The 16,771-nt window shown below is 38.2% G+C and overlaps 1 pseudogene; it reads left to right on the top strand.

The window, feature by feature from the left end:
* The first annotated feature begins 2,571 nt into the window (after positions 1-2,571).
* The window catches only part of LOC127670654 (vomeronasal type-2 receptor 116-like), a 35,274-nt pseudogene continuing 21,074 nt past the window's right edge, over positions 2,572-16,771 (top strand).

The raw sequence follows: 16,771 nt of genomic DNA, 5'->3' as shown, positions 1-16,771 counted from the left end.
TCCCAGAGTCTTCAAGCCACATCCCCTCCAGTTTTATTCTAAGAGATTATTCCCCACACACCCTACCCACAACCACCACCTCACCCTGGTCATCACCCTTCCTTGGGTTCAAGTAACTGCAGACCTTGGCACATCACTCCCACTGACCCCATACAAGGCAGTCCTCTGACATTTAAGCACTAAGGGAGATGGAACAGTTGATGTTCTCCTTGGTTGGTGGCTTAGTCACTGGAAGCTCCCAGGGATTTTTGATACTGTTGGCCTTCATATTGGGATGCAATCAATCCCCTGCAGCTTCTTCAATCCTTCCCCTAACTCTCCCATAGGAGGCCCTGATCTCAGTTCATTGGTAGTCTCTAAGTATCTGCATCTGCCTCAGTCAGCTGCTGGTAGAGTCTCTCAGAGGATAGCCATGCTAGGTTTCAATCTGAAAGTACAACAGAGAATCAGTAATAGTGTCAGGGTTGGATACGTGCGCATGGGTCTGATCCCAGATTCGGCTGGTTCCTGAATGGCCTTTCCCTCAGTCTTTGCTCCAGCTTTGTCCCTGCATTTCTTTAAGACAGGAACAAATCTGGGTCAATTTTTTGAATGCTGATTGGTGACCCATTTCCTCCTCTGAAGGCCCTGTCTAACTACAGGAAGTGGTCTCCTCAGGTTTCATTGCCCCACTGTTGGTCCTTGTTAGCTAAGATCACCCATATTGACACCTATGAGCCTTTCACCTCCCAGGTCTATAGGATTTTCTAGAGAAACACCTTGATCCCTGCAACCCCCAGCAACTGCACATTTCTATTCCTTCTTCTGACCCTCTGGGCTTCTCTCTTGTCTCTCCCTATACCTGATCCTGCCCCATTTTCCACTCCCCCTCTCCTATTAAACAAATAAAAATAAAACCTTGGGTCTAGCACTGGGGTTATTTGAGCATTTAAGTGGTCATGCTCCTGTTGCAGAGAACCTGATGAAGAGCCTCTAGAATATACTTAAGTAAACTCAAAGACATCTTAAACGATAGATCAGAGGATCATGATCCTCTGTCCATAAGACATTCCTGAAGTTATGCATGCATGAGCACACATGCACACACACATACTTACAAATAAAGTATTATTTACAATTAGCCATATATTCTTATCATGGAACAAATAAAAATGTATAATTTATGTAGTAACCATGTGTATTCCTGGAAAATGAGACAAATAACTAATAGTTTCTGCTTAGCACATTGCCTCATTAGAACAGATACATTGTAACTATTCACTACACACATGGTATTGGTGCACTCATGATGACAATGGAGTTGACTCTAAAATTCAACAGGTATGCCTTATGTCACAGTCAGAATTAAAGAAAATGTGGAGAGAAAACACAGTAATATGCTCATATTAACAAAACTTCCATTACTATATTACCTGTGTTCCTTTCTTGTATTATAGGTGCAGGACACAACATAATTTATCAAAATTCATCGAAGAAAGTCATTGCCTATACATTCTTTTAGTTATTATGTTGTACATCCTTCATGGCAATCAAACTAACAGGAAAATGCAAGCACGTCTACCCTACAGAACAATGTATTTATTCTGCCTTAAAATTGTTTTATTGATTGAAAATAGTCCCTGCTTATGATACATTTGTTGAGTAACTCCATGAAAGAAACATAGAGACCCCCTCAGCATATGATATGTTCTTTGGAGAAATGGGGGGAATTTCTCTAATACCCTCATGTCAAAAAAAAAGGGAATGAGTGGTTAAGAGTGGAATGAAATATATATATATATATATTCAGTGTTCTAGAATGGAAAAAGATCAAATTATTAACCTGATTTCTACCTTGAAATTAAGTTATGCATCTGAAGTAATAACTTCACCTTGGTAGTAGGTTACACAAGAATGTGACACAAATGTGACACAAAGGGTATACAGGAGTAAACTGGCCAAGTATTGGTATGTAGACATGCATGTATGAAAGATAGAATTGTCTCAGAACCCTAGGAACCATAGGAGAGTAAAAAGTGAACTTAAGTCCAATACTATTAAGTTTTGTGGAGCATGGTGCACCTTTAATTAAGTTCATCAGTTCTTGGTATGGGTCTGTAATGTGTATTTATATTTTTCCAACGATGATTTCTTTGATGTGATATGTGGGCATTATCTTGAAGGGCTCTTGAATAAATTCTTTCTTGGCAAACATTTTAGGCCATAAACACAGAGGCAGAAAGCAACACTGGGGTGTTTCAGTCTTGGAGTTATTATTGTTATTCCTAGTGGAAATGAAAGTATGTCCTTGATGCTGTAACCTGTTTGTCACTGAGTGAGGTGACTCATATGGATAGCCTGAAGGATAAAGTGCCATAGAACGCTCACAGGGTGAATGGAAGGATCCTCGCACAGATCTCTGGCTGATTAAAGTGAAATATTCTGTCATCATGTCAACAACAACAGTGCAAGCACACTCACACACACACAGGCACGCACATGCAAACACATATGAGCACTGAATATATATATGTAACACCCCATAGGTTGTACCATCCCACGACTTAGATCTTGGCAGAAACATTTCTTAATATGCCCTTCTCTTGGCTTTTTATCTTCTGGTTTTTACAGATGCGAACACCCATCTGGATCATTGCAGCCCTTTCCAGCCTAACAGAATCAGAATACATACTACACTATGATGGTTCTGTGGTCATTGGTGCATTTTTTCCTCTCTTAAGTGACTCTGCTTCAAGTTTAAAAATAGATTGGAAAACATTACCTTTGGGCAGATCTAATGATTTATGGTAAGTGATTTGTATCAACTCATTTTTAAATATTCATTTGTCCTACTTTAAGTGTGGATTTGAACCTTATTCCAAAAATTTCATCTCATGAGGTTTCCTTCATATATTCCCTTCCAAGATCCTCTGTTTAATTTTCTTTTCTTGGTGACTCCTTATGTCCTCTCAAGTGAGAAGAGAAATATGTCATTACAGAGTTTTGTGTTTCATATTTGGTCATTGCAGTTTTATCACCTTTCACCATGCTGTCTGTAATTCCTCAGACTGTGAAGACATATCATGCCAGTCATGTCCTACAAGGGATATTGGCAGTAGCCTGACACAACAATTCAGAGAATTGGGGAGTTTCATTTGTGATTGTATTAGAGCAGGTAATACCATTGAAATCTGTGACATTGTAATACCTCCTCAGGTTCTAGAGTGATCAGTGTTGCTTGTGTCAGCTGACACAGATTTGAATGCAGTGATGGCAGAATTAGAAATTTGTCTCTTTAGTTTTATTTTCTATCCTTAACATTTTGCAGAGTATTGAAAGCTAATATTTTTTAATTCATATGATTTCAGATTTTTATCCATTACAACCTATTTAATTTATAAATTTCCACTATGCAATACTTGATTTCATGAATTTATTCATACAGTAATATTCTGAGATTATGTCACTAAAGGCCCTTTCCTAGACAGTCTAAAATCTGCAGGAACAGCAGATCTAGACAAAGTTTGCTTCAACTTCCTTGGTAATCTCAGACATAAATAGCAATGTACAATAATTTTTCAAGGAAATAAAGTGTATATTGTAGCATGCTGAAATTTCTATCAGGGTATATATAAACTAAAGAACTGAAATAGAGAAACAAAGTACACACTCAACTCTGAATTCACCCTGGGGAAGGAAAACTGTGCAATGAATGTCCTGCTTCTGGTTGGTTGCTGGAAAATTGCTGAATGTCTAAGTGGATTTAGTCTAAGTAGAAACATTGCTAACACTTTGCTAGCAAATTGGTATGGTGATAAATTGTTAGGTCAAGGCAGTGTAGAAGGGAAATGATTCAGAAATAAAACATCATTAGGTGAAGAAGACATCTTTTCATATTTTGAAATAAATTTTAATATTAAAGATGATCAGAGTAATGCAAAAGTTCACAACTAGCTGAAATATTTCATGTGGCTCTCTAAATTCCCCAGGTATATATCTTTTTTAACTTTGTAAGAACCATTGATGCACTTGATAAATCTTTTACACTGTTGTGCAGTTACACCACGTCAGGAAACACTTTGCACTATGCCCCATTTCTGTCCAAGAGAGTGTAGTGGGAGCAATCTCACTGCAAAAGCACATTTGCAGTTGACCAGCTCATCAAATACTAACAAGTGGAAAATGACTTGTCAGATGATTTAACAAGATATGAAATAAGACAACAGAATTTAGGAAGTATTAAATATATTTATATTCGCCTTATTTAATTTAATTTTAAAATATCTACTTTTCTACAAGAAAGGGTATCTGAATATAAAGTATTCATATAAAGTAAATATAGAGTAAGATCTATTAAATTTCATTCATGCTTCTGATTAAATCTTTTATAATAGAGTGATGCGGTGCACAGTCATTTGAAAAAGGATCTTTCTGATATTCTTCCTTTTCCTTTTCTATGTGCACAAGTGCAAGCGTCAGGGTCACAATGAACACAATGATCATGTGCTTTAGAGTGGCTAGAATTATGAACCTTAACACTGGAGTTTTAATTTACGCGTGTGTAATTGAACTCATTTTCTGATTTTTTATTATTAATCCATTTTGCAATAGTTTAGTGGAAGGTATTTTTTTAATGAAAAAATATTTTGGAATCATAAAAGCAGGCAAGCATGAAAACCCCAAGCTGAAGTGTTTCCCAATAAAATGAAGTCTGCATGTTTGATCCATTTTATATACTGGTGTTTATAAAACTATAACTTTTTTCAGCAAATTATTGCTAGTGATGCCTTCAGTTACAAGGATATTTGGTGGATATCAAACCACCCAGAACATCCTAATCATTTAACCGTAGAATTTTTGGTGTAAGGTGATTTAAATTAACAAAATAACATGACAATAGTACTATGGAAGTGAAAGTATATGGTAATAAAAGAATAAGATCTTTTTTTTTTATTTTATTTATGTATTTATTTTGGATTTTTGGAGACAGGGCTTCTCTGTATAGCCCTGGCTGTCCTGGAACTCACTCAGTAGACCAGGCTGGTGTCGAACTCAGAAATCTGCCTGCGTCTGCCTCCCAGAGTGCTGGGATTACATGTGTGTGCAACCACTGCCTGGCAAAGAACAAGTTCTTTATCCACACATGACACTAATATTTGTTACATTGTGAATATTCTTGCATTGTCCCTTAAGCCCTATTTCTAACTCACTGTCTCAAAATCTGTACCTCAGAGCTAATCCACTTGTCAGTGAGAACATGCCATGTTCATCTTCCTGGGTCTGGGTAAGCTTGCTCTGGATAAATTTTTCTAGTTCCAAATTCCATGATGCCCTATTAAAAAGTTGAGTACTATGGCAGTATGTAAACTTAACACATTTTTGTCTATTCTTTGACTGAGGGATATCTAGATTGCTTCTGGTTTCTGGCTGTAATTCAGTAAGTTGCAAAGAACATGGTTGAGCAAATGTCCTTGGGCACAACAGTAGAATATTTTGATGTAAGCTCAGCAGTGGTATGGCAGGCTATTGAGTTGCTGATGGACAAGGTCTCTGTAAAAGTTTGCCATGAATGGAGGAGCAAGCACACCCTTTCCTTGAGGTCCTCACCAGTGTCAACTGTCACTTTTGTTTCTGATCTTAGCCAAGCAGACATGTGTAAGATGAAATCACGGAATCATTTTGATTTACATTTTTCTGTTGAATTTTGAACATTTATTTAAATGTTTCCCAGACACTTAAGATTTTTCTGTTGAAAATTCTGTTCAGATATGTATTGCATTTTAATTGAAATATTTGATTTGAAATATTTGTTTTCTAGTCTCTTAAGTACTCTAAATATTTTGGATAATAGCTATCTGCAAGAAGTGGAATTGGTGAAAATCTTTCTGCATTCTGAAGACTGCTGTTTTGAACAACTGGTCTTTCCTTGGCCTTACCAAACCATTTTTATTATCATTTTATTAGCTGCGATAATGTACAGTAACTGCATGATTGGTGTTCTGTTCAGAAAGTCTTTCCTCTTCAATGCATTCAATGGTTTGCCCTAATTTCTCTAGGATTATATTCAGTATTTCTGGTCTAATGTTAATATCTTTGATCTATTTGGAATTTAGGTTTGTGCAAAAAGCTAGATGTGCATCTATTTGCATTCTATAATCATTGGCATCTAGTGAGACCACAACAATTCATGGAAAATACTTTCTTATTTACAATGGTACAATTTTTGGATTTTTATCTGAGATCAAGTGTCCATAGGTGTATGGATTCCAATTAGGGTTTTTCGTTTAATTCTATTAATAAACCTGTTTGTTTTAAGCTAAAACAATGATGGTTTTATTACTTTTGCTCTGTAGCACAGTTTGAAATCAGGGAAAGTAATACCTTGGGATTTTCTTTATTGTACATAATTGTTTCATCTATAGTGGCATTTTATTTCTACGTATGAAGTTACATATTCTTTTAAGTTTTGAAAAGTATTCTGTTGTAATTTTGATAATGATTAAGTTGAAACAGGAGATTTCTTTTGATTAGAAGGCCATTTTCATTATGTTGATCCTACTATTACATCAGCTCTTGAGATCTTTCTTTCTTCTGACATCTTCAATTTATTTTCAGTGACTGAACCTTTTTATTATACATGGTTTTTTTTAGGTTTACGATACATATATGCACATTTTCTTTTTTTTTTAATTCCAATTTTTTTATTCGATATATTTTATTTACATTTCAAATGATTTCCCCTTTTCTAGCCACCCCACTCCCCGAAAGTCCCGTAAGCCCCCTTCTCTTCCCCTGTCCTCCCACCCGCCCCTTCCCACTTCCCCATTCGGGTTTTGCCAAACACTGTTTCACTGAGTCTTTCCAGAACCAGGGGCCACTCTCCTTTCTTCTTGTACCTCATTTGATGTGTGGATTATGTTTTGGGTATTCCAGTTTTCTAGGTTAATAACCACTTATTAGTGAGTGCATACCATGATTTACCTTTTGAGTCTGGGTTACCTCACTTAGTATGATGTTCTCTAGCTCCATCCATTTGCCTAAGAATTTCATGAATTCATTGTTTCTAATGGCTGAATAGTACTCCATTGTGTAGATATACCACATGATTTGCATCCACTCTTCTTTTTTTTTTTTAATTTTTTTTCCACTTTGTATTTTTATTTTCATTTTTTTTATTCGATATAATTTGTTTACATTTCAAATGATTTCCCCTTTTCTAGCCTCCCCCCACTCCCCGAAAGTCCCGTAAGCCCCCTTCTCTTCCCCTGTCCTCCCTCCCACCCCTTCCCAGTTCCCCGTTCTGGTTTTGCCAAATACTGTTTCACTGAGTCTTTCCAGAACCAGGGACCACTCCTGCTTTCTTCTTGTATCTCATTTGATGTGTGGATTATGTTTTGGGTATTCCAGTTTTCTAGGTTAATAACCACTTATTAGTGAGTGCATACCATGATTCACCTTTTGAGTCTGGGTTACCTCACTTAGTATGATGTTCTCTAGCTCCATCCATTTGCCTAAGAATTTCATGAATTCATTGTTTCTAATGGCTGAATAGTACTCCATTGTGTAGATATACCACATTTTTTGCATCCACTCTTCTGTTGAGGGATACCTGGGTTCTTTCCAGCATCTGGCAATTATAAATAGGGCTGCTATGAACATAGTAGAACATGTATCCTTATTACATGGTGGGGAGTCCTCTGGGTATATGCCCAGGAGTGGTATAGCAGGATCTTCTGGAAGTGAGGTGCCCAGTTTTCGGAGGAACCGCCAGACTGATTTCCAGAGTGGTTGTACCAATTTGCAACCGCACCAGCAGTGGAGGAGTGTTCCTCTGTCTACACACCCTCTCCAACACCTGCTGTCTCCTGAATTTTTAATCTTAGCCATTCTGACTGGTGTAAGATGAAATCTTAGCGTTGTTTTGATTTGCATTTCCCTAATGACTAATGAAGTTGAGCATTTTTTAAGATGCTTCTCTGCCATCCGAAGTTCTTCAGGTGAGAATTCTTTGTTTAACTCTGTACCCCATTTTTTAATAGGGTTGTTCGGTTTTCTAGAGTCTAACTTCTTGAGTTCTTTATATATATTGGATATTAGCCCTCTATCTGATATAGGATTGGTGAAGATCTTTTCCCAATTTGTTGGTTGCCGATTTGTCCTCTTGATGGTGTCCTTTGCCTTACAGAAACTTTGTAATTTTATGAGGTCCCATTTGTCAATTCTTGCTCTTAGAGCATACGCTATTGGTGTTCTGTTCAGAAACTTTCTCCCTGTACCGATGTCCTCAAGGGTCTTCCCCAGTTTCTTTTCTATCAGCTTCAGAGTGTCTGGCTTTATGTGGAGGTACTTGATCCATTTGGATTTGAGCTTAGTACAAGGAGACAAGGATGGATCAATTCGCATTTTTCTGCATGCTGACCTCTAGTTGAACCAGCACCATTTGTTGAAAAGGCTATCTTTTGTCCATTGGATGTTCTCAGCCTCTTTGTCGAGGATCAAGTGGCCATAGGTGTGTGGGTTCATTTCTGGATCTTCAATCCTGTTCCATTGATCCTCCTGCCTGTCACTGTACCAATACCATGCAGTTTTTAACACTATTGCTCTGTAGTATTGCTTGAGGTCAGGGATACTGATTCCCCCAGATTTTCTTTTGTTGCTGAGATTAGTTTTAGCTATCCTGGGTTTTTTGTTGTTCCAGATGAATTTGATAATTGCTCTTTCTAACTCTGTGAAGAATTGAGTTGGGATTTTGATGGGTATTGCATTGAATCTGTATATTGCTTTTGGCAAAATGGCCATTTTAACTATATTGATTCTACCGATCCATGAGCATGGGAGGTTTTCCCATTTTTTGAGGTCTTCTTCCATTTCCTTCTTCAGAGTCTTGAAGTTCTTGTCATACAGATCTTTCACATGTTTGGTAAGAGTCACCCCAAGATACTTTATACTGTTTGTGGCTATTGTGAAGGGGGTCATTTCCCTAATTTCTTTCTCAGCCTGCTTATCCTTTGAGTATAGGAAGGCCACTGATTTGCTTGAGTTGATTTTATAACCCGCCACTTTGCTGAAGTTGTTTATCAGCTGTAGGATCTCTCTAGTGGAGTTTTTTGGGTCACTTAGGTAAACTATCATGTCGTCTGCAAATAATGATAGTTTGACTTCTTCCTTTCCAATTTGTATCCCTTTGACCTCCTTATGTTGTCGAATTGCCCAAGCTAGTACCTCAAGTACAATATTGAAAAGATAAGGAGAAAGGGGGCAGCCTTGTCTGGTCCCTGATTTCAGTGGGATTGCTTCAAGTTTCTCTCCATTTAGTTTGATGCTGGCTACCGGTTTGCTGTATATTGCTTTTACTATGTTTAGGTATGGGCCTTGAATTCCTGTTCTCTCCAAGACTTTAAGCATGAAAGGATGCTGAATTTTGTCAAATGCTTTTTCAGCATCCAATGAAATGACCATGTGGTTTTGTTCTTTGAGTTTGTTTATGTAGTGGATTGTATTGATGGATTTCCGACTATACATGTTTTTAACTTGCTTGGTGTTTGGCACCACAATATTTTTATATAAATTGTGGCTATTGTAAAGGGTGGTTCACTAGCAATTTCTTCCTTGGTCTCCTTATTGATTCCATGTAGGATGGTTATTGATAATTTTTAGTTAGTTTAGTATATGTGACTTTGGACTCACTTATTTATATTATCATATCATCTGTGAATAGTGATATTTTGATAGCTTCCTTTTCAACTTGAATTCCCATAAACTCCTTTTCTGTTTTATTGTTCAATCTACAACGTCAAGTACTATATTAAATAGTTCTGGAGATAGTGGTCAGCTTTGTCTTGTTCCTGATGTTTGAAGAATTGCTTTCTTGGATTTAGGCTTGGTGTAAACTGGCTTTCTTAAGTGTATGTCCCTTATACCACATATCAGTAGAAAACTATTTATCTTTTTTCTTTATTCGGTATATTTTTTATTTACATTTCAAATGATTTCCCCTTTCCTAGCCGCCCCACTTCCAAAAAGTCCCGTAAGCCCCCTTCTCTCCCTCTGTCCTCCCACCCACCCCTTCCCACTTCCCAGTTCTGGTTTTGCTGAATACTGCTTCATTGAGTCTTTCCAGAACAAGGGGCCATTCTTCCTTGCTTCTTGTACCTCATTTGATGTGTAGATTATGTTTTGGGTAATCCAGGTTTCTAGGTTAATATCCACTTATTAGTGAGTGCATACCATGATTCATCTTTTGAGTCTGGGTTGCCTCACTTAGTATGATGTTCTCTAGCTCCATCCATTTGCCTAAGAATTTCATGAATTCATTGTTTCTAATGGCTGAATGGTACTCCATTGTGTAGATATACCACATTTTTTGCATCCACTCTTCTGTTGAGGGATACCTGGGTTCCTTCCAGCACCTGGCAATTATAAATAGGGCTGCTATGAACATAGTAGAGCATGTATCCTTATTACATGGTAGGGAATTCTCTGGGTATATGCCCAGGAGTGGTATAGCAGGATCTTCTGGAAGTGAGGTGCCCAGTTTTCGGAGGAACTGCCAGACTGATTTCCAGAGTGGTTGTACCAATTTGCAACCCCACCAGCAGTGGAGGAGTGTTCCTCTTTCTCCACACCCTCTCCAACACCTGCTATCTCCGGAATTTTTAATCTTAGCCATTCTGACTGGTGTAAGGTGAAATCTCAGGGTTGTTTTGATTTGCATTTCCCTAATGACCAATGAAGTTGAGCATTTTTTAAGATGTTTCTCCGCCATCCGATGTTCTTCAGGTGAGAATTCTTTGTTTAAGTCTGTACCCCATTTTTTAATAGGGTTGTTTGGTTTTCTGGAGTCTAACTTCTTGAGTTCTTTATATATATTGGATATTAGCCTTCTATCTGATGTAGGATTGGTGAAGATCTTCTCCCAATTTGTTGGTTGCCGATTTGTCCTCTTGATGGTGTCCTTTGCCTTACAGAAACTTTGTAATTTTATGAGGTCCCATTTGTCAATTCTTCATCTTAGAGCATACTCTATTGGTGTTCTGTTAAGAAACTTTATCCCTGTACCGATGTCCTCGTCTTCCCCAGTTTCTTTTCTATTAACTTCAGAGTGTCTGGCTTTATGTGGAGGTCCTTGATCCATTTGGATTTGAGCTTAGTACAAGGAGACAAGGATGGATCAATTTGCATTCTTCTGCATGCTGACCTCCTGTTGAACCAGCACCATTTGTTGAAATGGCTATCTTTTGTCCATTGGATGTTCTCAGCCTCTTTGTCGAGGATCAAGTGGCCATAGATGTGTGGGTTCATTTCTGGATCTTCAATCCTGTTCCATTGATCCTCCTGCCTGTCACTGTACCAATACCATGCAGTTTTTAACACTATTTCTCTGTAGTATTGCTTGAGGTAAGGGATACTGATTCCCCCAGAATTTCTTTTGTTGCTGAGAATAGTTTTAGCCATCCTGGGTTTTTTGTTATTCCAGATGAATTTGATAATTGCTCTTTCTAACTCTGTGAAGAACTGAGTTGGGATTTTGATGGGTATTGCATTGAATCTGTATATTGCTTTTGGCAAAATGGCCATTTTAACTATATTAATTCTACTGATCCATGAGCATGGGAGGTTTTCCCATTTTTTGAGGTCTCCTTCCATTTCCTTCTTCAGAGTCTTGAAGTTCTTGTCATACAGATCTTTCACATGTTTGGTAAGAGTCACCCCAAGATACTTTATACTATTAGTGGCTATTGTGAAGGGGGTCATTTCCCTAATTTCTTTCTCAGCCTGCTTATCCTTTGAGTATAGGAAGGCTACTGATTTGCTTGAGTTGATTTTATAACCTGCCACTTTGCTGAAGTTGCTTATCAGCTGTAGGAGTTCTCTAGTGGAGTTTTTTAGGTCACTTAGGTAGACTATCATGTCATCTGCAAATAATGATAGTTTGACTTCTTCCTTTGACTTCTTCCTTTCCAATTTGTTTACATTTTGTTTTTTATATTGTCCAAGATTTTTCTGGATGTTTTGGGTCTGGAATGTTTTTAAATTTAACATTTTATTTGAAAGATGTATCTATTTTATCTATGCTGTCTTCTTTTTTCTTATACAAATACATTATTTATCATTTTTGTTTATATTTAAAATGAGAATTCCCTTCCCAGTTCCACTTCCACAAAGCCCCCCGTCACATTAGCCCTCACCCCCTAATCTTTACCTCTAAGAGGGTGCTCCTCCACCCACTCACCTCCTTCAGCCTCACCAGTCTAGCATCCCTTTACACAGAGAATCATGCCTCCTTCCCCTTCCTTGATGTCAGAGAAGGCCATCCTCTTCTCCATATGTGTCTGGAATCATGTCTTGGTTCATGTACAATCTTTGGTTGCTTGTTTAGTCCCTGGGAGGCCTGGATGGTCCAGTTACTTGATGTTGCTCTTCATATGGGGTTGCAATCCCCTTCAGCTCCTTCAGTTCTTCCCCTTCTCTTCTTTTGGGGTCCCTGTGTTCAGTCCAGTAGTTGCCTGTTAGTTTCTCCATTAGTAATAATCAGTTTCTGGCATAACCTCTCAGAGAACAGACATACCAGGCTCCTTCCAGCAAGCCCTTGACATGGACAATATTGTGGGGGTTTGGTTCTACAGGTAGGATGAATTCCTAGTTGGGGTGGCCTCTAGATGGCTTTTCCTTCAGTCTCTCTTCCATTTTTGTCTCTCTCTTTCCTTTGGACAGGAATATTTCTGGATTTAAAGTTTCGAATTACATGGGTGGCATCATGATTCAACTGGGGGTCATGACGATCTACTGGAGGTTGTCTGTACAGGTTTTGTATCTCTTTCTTGGATATTACTACTAAAGCCATCCCCATTGCATCCTGGGAGCCTCTCACTTTCCTGGATTCTGGGACTGTCTTCTGGCTGCCCTCATTTCCCCATCTCCACTGCTACTTGTTTCTGTTTTATTTTCTGTCTTCTCTCCTGTCTCTTCCATTATCTGTTCATGCCCCTCCTTTTTGCCCTCCTGCTCCTCTATCCCTCTCCGGTTGCTCCTGTTCTCTAACTCTGTTGGTGTGCTTTATAGTTCTTTAATTATGTTTAGGTATGGAATTGAATTCCGGATCTCTCCTATACTTTTAGCATGAGGGGGTGTTTTATTTTTCAAAAGTTTTTCAGGATCCAATGAGAAGATCATGTGGGTTTTTGTTTGTTTGACATTGTTTATATAATGGATTAAGTTGATGGATTTCCATATATTGAACCATCTCTGAAACCCTGAGATGAAGCACAATTGAACATGGTGAATAATCATTTTGATGTGTTCTTGGATTCATTTTGCTAGAATTCTATTGAATATTTTTACAGCAATATTCATAAGGGAAATTGTTAACTGTTCTGAAGTTCTCTTTCTTTGTTGGGTCTTTGTGTGGTTTAGCGTAAATGAGGCTTTACAAAGCATAAATGAGGCTTTGTAAAATGTATTGGGTAGTGTTCCTTCTGTTTTTATTTTGTGAAAGAGTTTGGGATTATTGGTATTAGGACGTCTTTAATTCTGATAGAAATCTACCCTCAAATCTTCTAGCCCTGTGCATTTTTTTGGTTGGCAAAGTTTTAATGGCTGCATCTCTTTCTTTCTTTCTTTTTTTATTGAGTATCTTCTTCATTTACATTGCCAGTGGTAAAACCTTTCCCAATATACCCCCTCCCAAAAGCGACCCCCCAAAGATTCCCTACCCCTCCTCCCACCCTCTGTCTCCATGTATATGCCCCTCTACCCGACACAGTCCCACCTCCCCCCCCACATTCCCCCTGTTCGTTTCCCTTTGTTGGGGCCTCTATTGAGCCTTTACATGACCAAAGACCACTCCTCTCACTGATGCCTAACAAGACCGTCCTCTGACACATTTTTGACTGGAAGCATGTGTACCCCTTTGTTGATAGTTCAGTCCCTGGGAGTCTTGGGGTGTCTGGGTGTCCGAAGTCATTGTTCTTCCCATGGGGCTATATGCCCCTTCAGTCCTCCGGACCTCCCTCCATATCCTCCGTTGGGGACCCCAAGCCCAGTCCAATAGTTGGTTGCTCGCTTCTGCCTCTGTATTTGTAAGGCTCTGGCAGGGCCCCTCTGGAGACAGCCATGGCATGCTCCTTTTGGTACACGCTTCTTGTCATAGTATCAGTGTTTGGTGACTGTTTATAGGATGAATCTCCATGTAGGGCAGTCACTGGGTGGCCTTTACTTCAGACTCTGCTCCACACATTGCCTCCCTTATTGCTCCTGTGAGTATTATGGATACAGAAACTGTGGTATATATACCCAATAGAATACTATTCAGCTATTAAAAACAATGAATTCATGAAATTCTTAGGCAAATGGATGAAAATGGAAAGTGTCATCCTGAGTGAGGTAACCAATCACAAATGAATGCACATGGTATGCACTCACTAATAAGCAGATGCTAGTCCAAAAGCTCAAAATAAACAATTTCCATTCACCCAGAACAGGAAGCTCACGAAGAAGGAGGACTTAAGTGAGGGTGCTATGGTTCCTCTGAGAAAGGGACTTCCAGTTTTGTTGAGTATAGGCTATGGTATTAGGACCTGATAATTTCTTTAAATTCCTCCATCTCTGTTGCTATGTCTCCCTTTTCATTTATGACATTGTTAATTTGGATACTGTCTCTGTGTGTCTAATTAGTTTGGCTAAGTATTTCCACTATCTTGTTGATAAAGAAACAGCAACTGCATTTGCTGATTCTTTATATAGTTCTTTTTGTTTCTACTTGGTTGATTTCATCCTCGAGTTTGATTATTTCCAGCTGTCTACTCCTCTTTGGTGTATTTGCTTATTTCTGTAAGAGAGCTTTCAGGTGTGCTGTTAAACTGCTAGTGTATGCTCCCTCCAGTTACTTTTTGGAGGCACTCAGAGCTATGAGCTTTCCTCTTAGCACAGCTTTCACTGTGCCCCATAAGTTTGGGTATGATGTGTCTTTCATTTTCATTGAATTCTAGAAGTCTTTCATTTCCTTTTTTCTTTCTTCCCTGACCAAGTTACCATTGAGGAGATAGATGTTCAACTTCCATGTGTACATGGTTTTCCTGTTTTTGTAGTTATCGAAGATCAGCCTCATTCTGTGGTGGTCTGATAGAATACATGGGATTAACTCCAAATTCTTGGATCTGTTAATGTTGATTTTGTGTCCAAATTATATGGTAGATTTTTGAGAAGGTACCATGGTGAGAAGAAGGTTTATTATTTTGCTTTAGAGTTAAATCATCTGTAGTTATAAGTTAAATCCATTTGTTTCATAACTTCTGTTAGTTTCACTGTGTCTCTCTCTTTAGTTTCTGTATCCATGATCTGACCATTGGTTAGTTTGAAGTATTAAAGTACCCCACTATTATTGTGAGGTTCACTGTGTGTGTTGAGCTTTAATAAAATTTCTATTATGATTGTGGGTACCCTTGCATTTGTAGCACAGATGTTCAGAATTGAGAGCTCTCCTTGACAGATTTTTCATCTGATGAGTATGAAGTGTCCTTATCTTTTTTGAAAACTTTTGGTTGTAAGTAGATTTTATTCAATATTGGAATCGCTACTCCAGCTTCTTTCCTGAGACCATTTGCTTTGAAAATTGTTTTCCAGCCCTTTACCCTAAGGTATTTTCTGTTTTTGTCTGTGAGGTACGCTTCCTGTATGCAGCAAAATGCTGTATCCTGTTCACATATCCAGTCTGTTAGTCTATATCTTTTTATTGGGGAATTGAGTCTATTGATATTAAGAGATGTTAGGAAATAGTGATTGTTGTTTCCTGTTATTTTTGTTGTTAGAGATGAAATTATGTTCTTTTCTTTTGGGTATCTTCTTTGGGGTTCCTTGAAAGACGATTACATTCTTCTGTTTCTAGGGTGTAGTTTCCCTCTTCCTGTTGGAATTTTCCATCTGTTACCCTTTGTAGGGCTGAATTTGTAGAAAGTTAGTAGCCTGGGCTGGCATTCGTCTTCTCTTAGGGTTTGTATGATATCTGCTGAGGATCTTCTAGCTCTCATAGTTTCTGTTGAGAAGTCTGGTGTAATCCTGATAGGTCTGCCTTTATGTGTTACCTGACCTTTTAAACTTACTGCTTTTAATATTCTTTGTTTTGTGCATTTTGTGTTTTGATTATTATGTAATGGGAGGAACATATGTTCTGGTTCAGTCTGTTTGGAGTTCTGTAGGCTTCTTATATATTCATGGGCATCTCTTTCTTTAGGTTATGGAAGTTTTCTTCTATAATTTTATTGAAGGTATTTACTTGCCCTCTCTGTCGGGAATCTTTGTTCTATTCTATACCTATTATCCTTAGGTTTAGTCTTCTCATTGTGTCTTGGATTCCCAGGATGTTTTAAGTTAGGAATTTTTTTTCATTTTGTGGTTGCTTTGATTGTTGTGTCAATATTTTCTAAGGTGTCTTCTGTGCCTTATAGGTTATAGGTATAATAGTTATGAGTTCCCAATATGAATTTTGTGATACTTCTATGCAGTACGGATATACGAAACTACCAACTTGTTTTGGCCATGTTATTTGCCATCAATGAAATCAACTTGAACCCTCATGTTTTACCAAACACGTCTCTGGGACTTGAGATATATAATCTCCCAGATACTGAAAGGAACATTCTGAAGAGTGTATTCTATTGGCTCACAGGTTTAAGCATATTTATCCCTAATTACAATTGCAGAAAAAAGTGGAAATAAGCTGCTACACTTACTGGAATATCATGGAAATCATCTGAAATCATTGGGACATTGTTGGGTCGTTACAAATTTCCTCAGG

Source organism: Apodemus sylvaticus, chromosome 20 (assembly GCF_947179515.1).
Source record: "Apodemus sylvaticus chromosome 20, mApoSyl1.1, whole genome shotgun sequence".
Lineage (NCBI taxonomy): Eukaryota > Metazoa > Chordata > Mammalia > Rodentia > Muridae > Apodemus > Apodemus sylvaticus.
The sequence above is the reverse complement of the archived record's forward strand: the minus strand, read 5'-3'. Positions and strand labels throughout refer to the sequence as shown.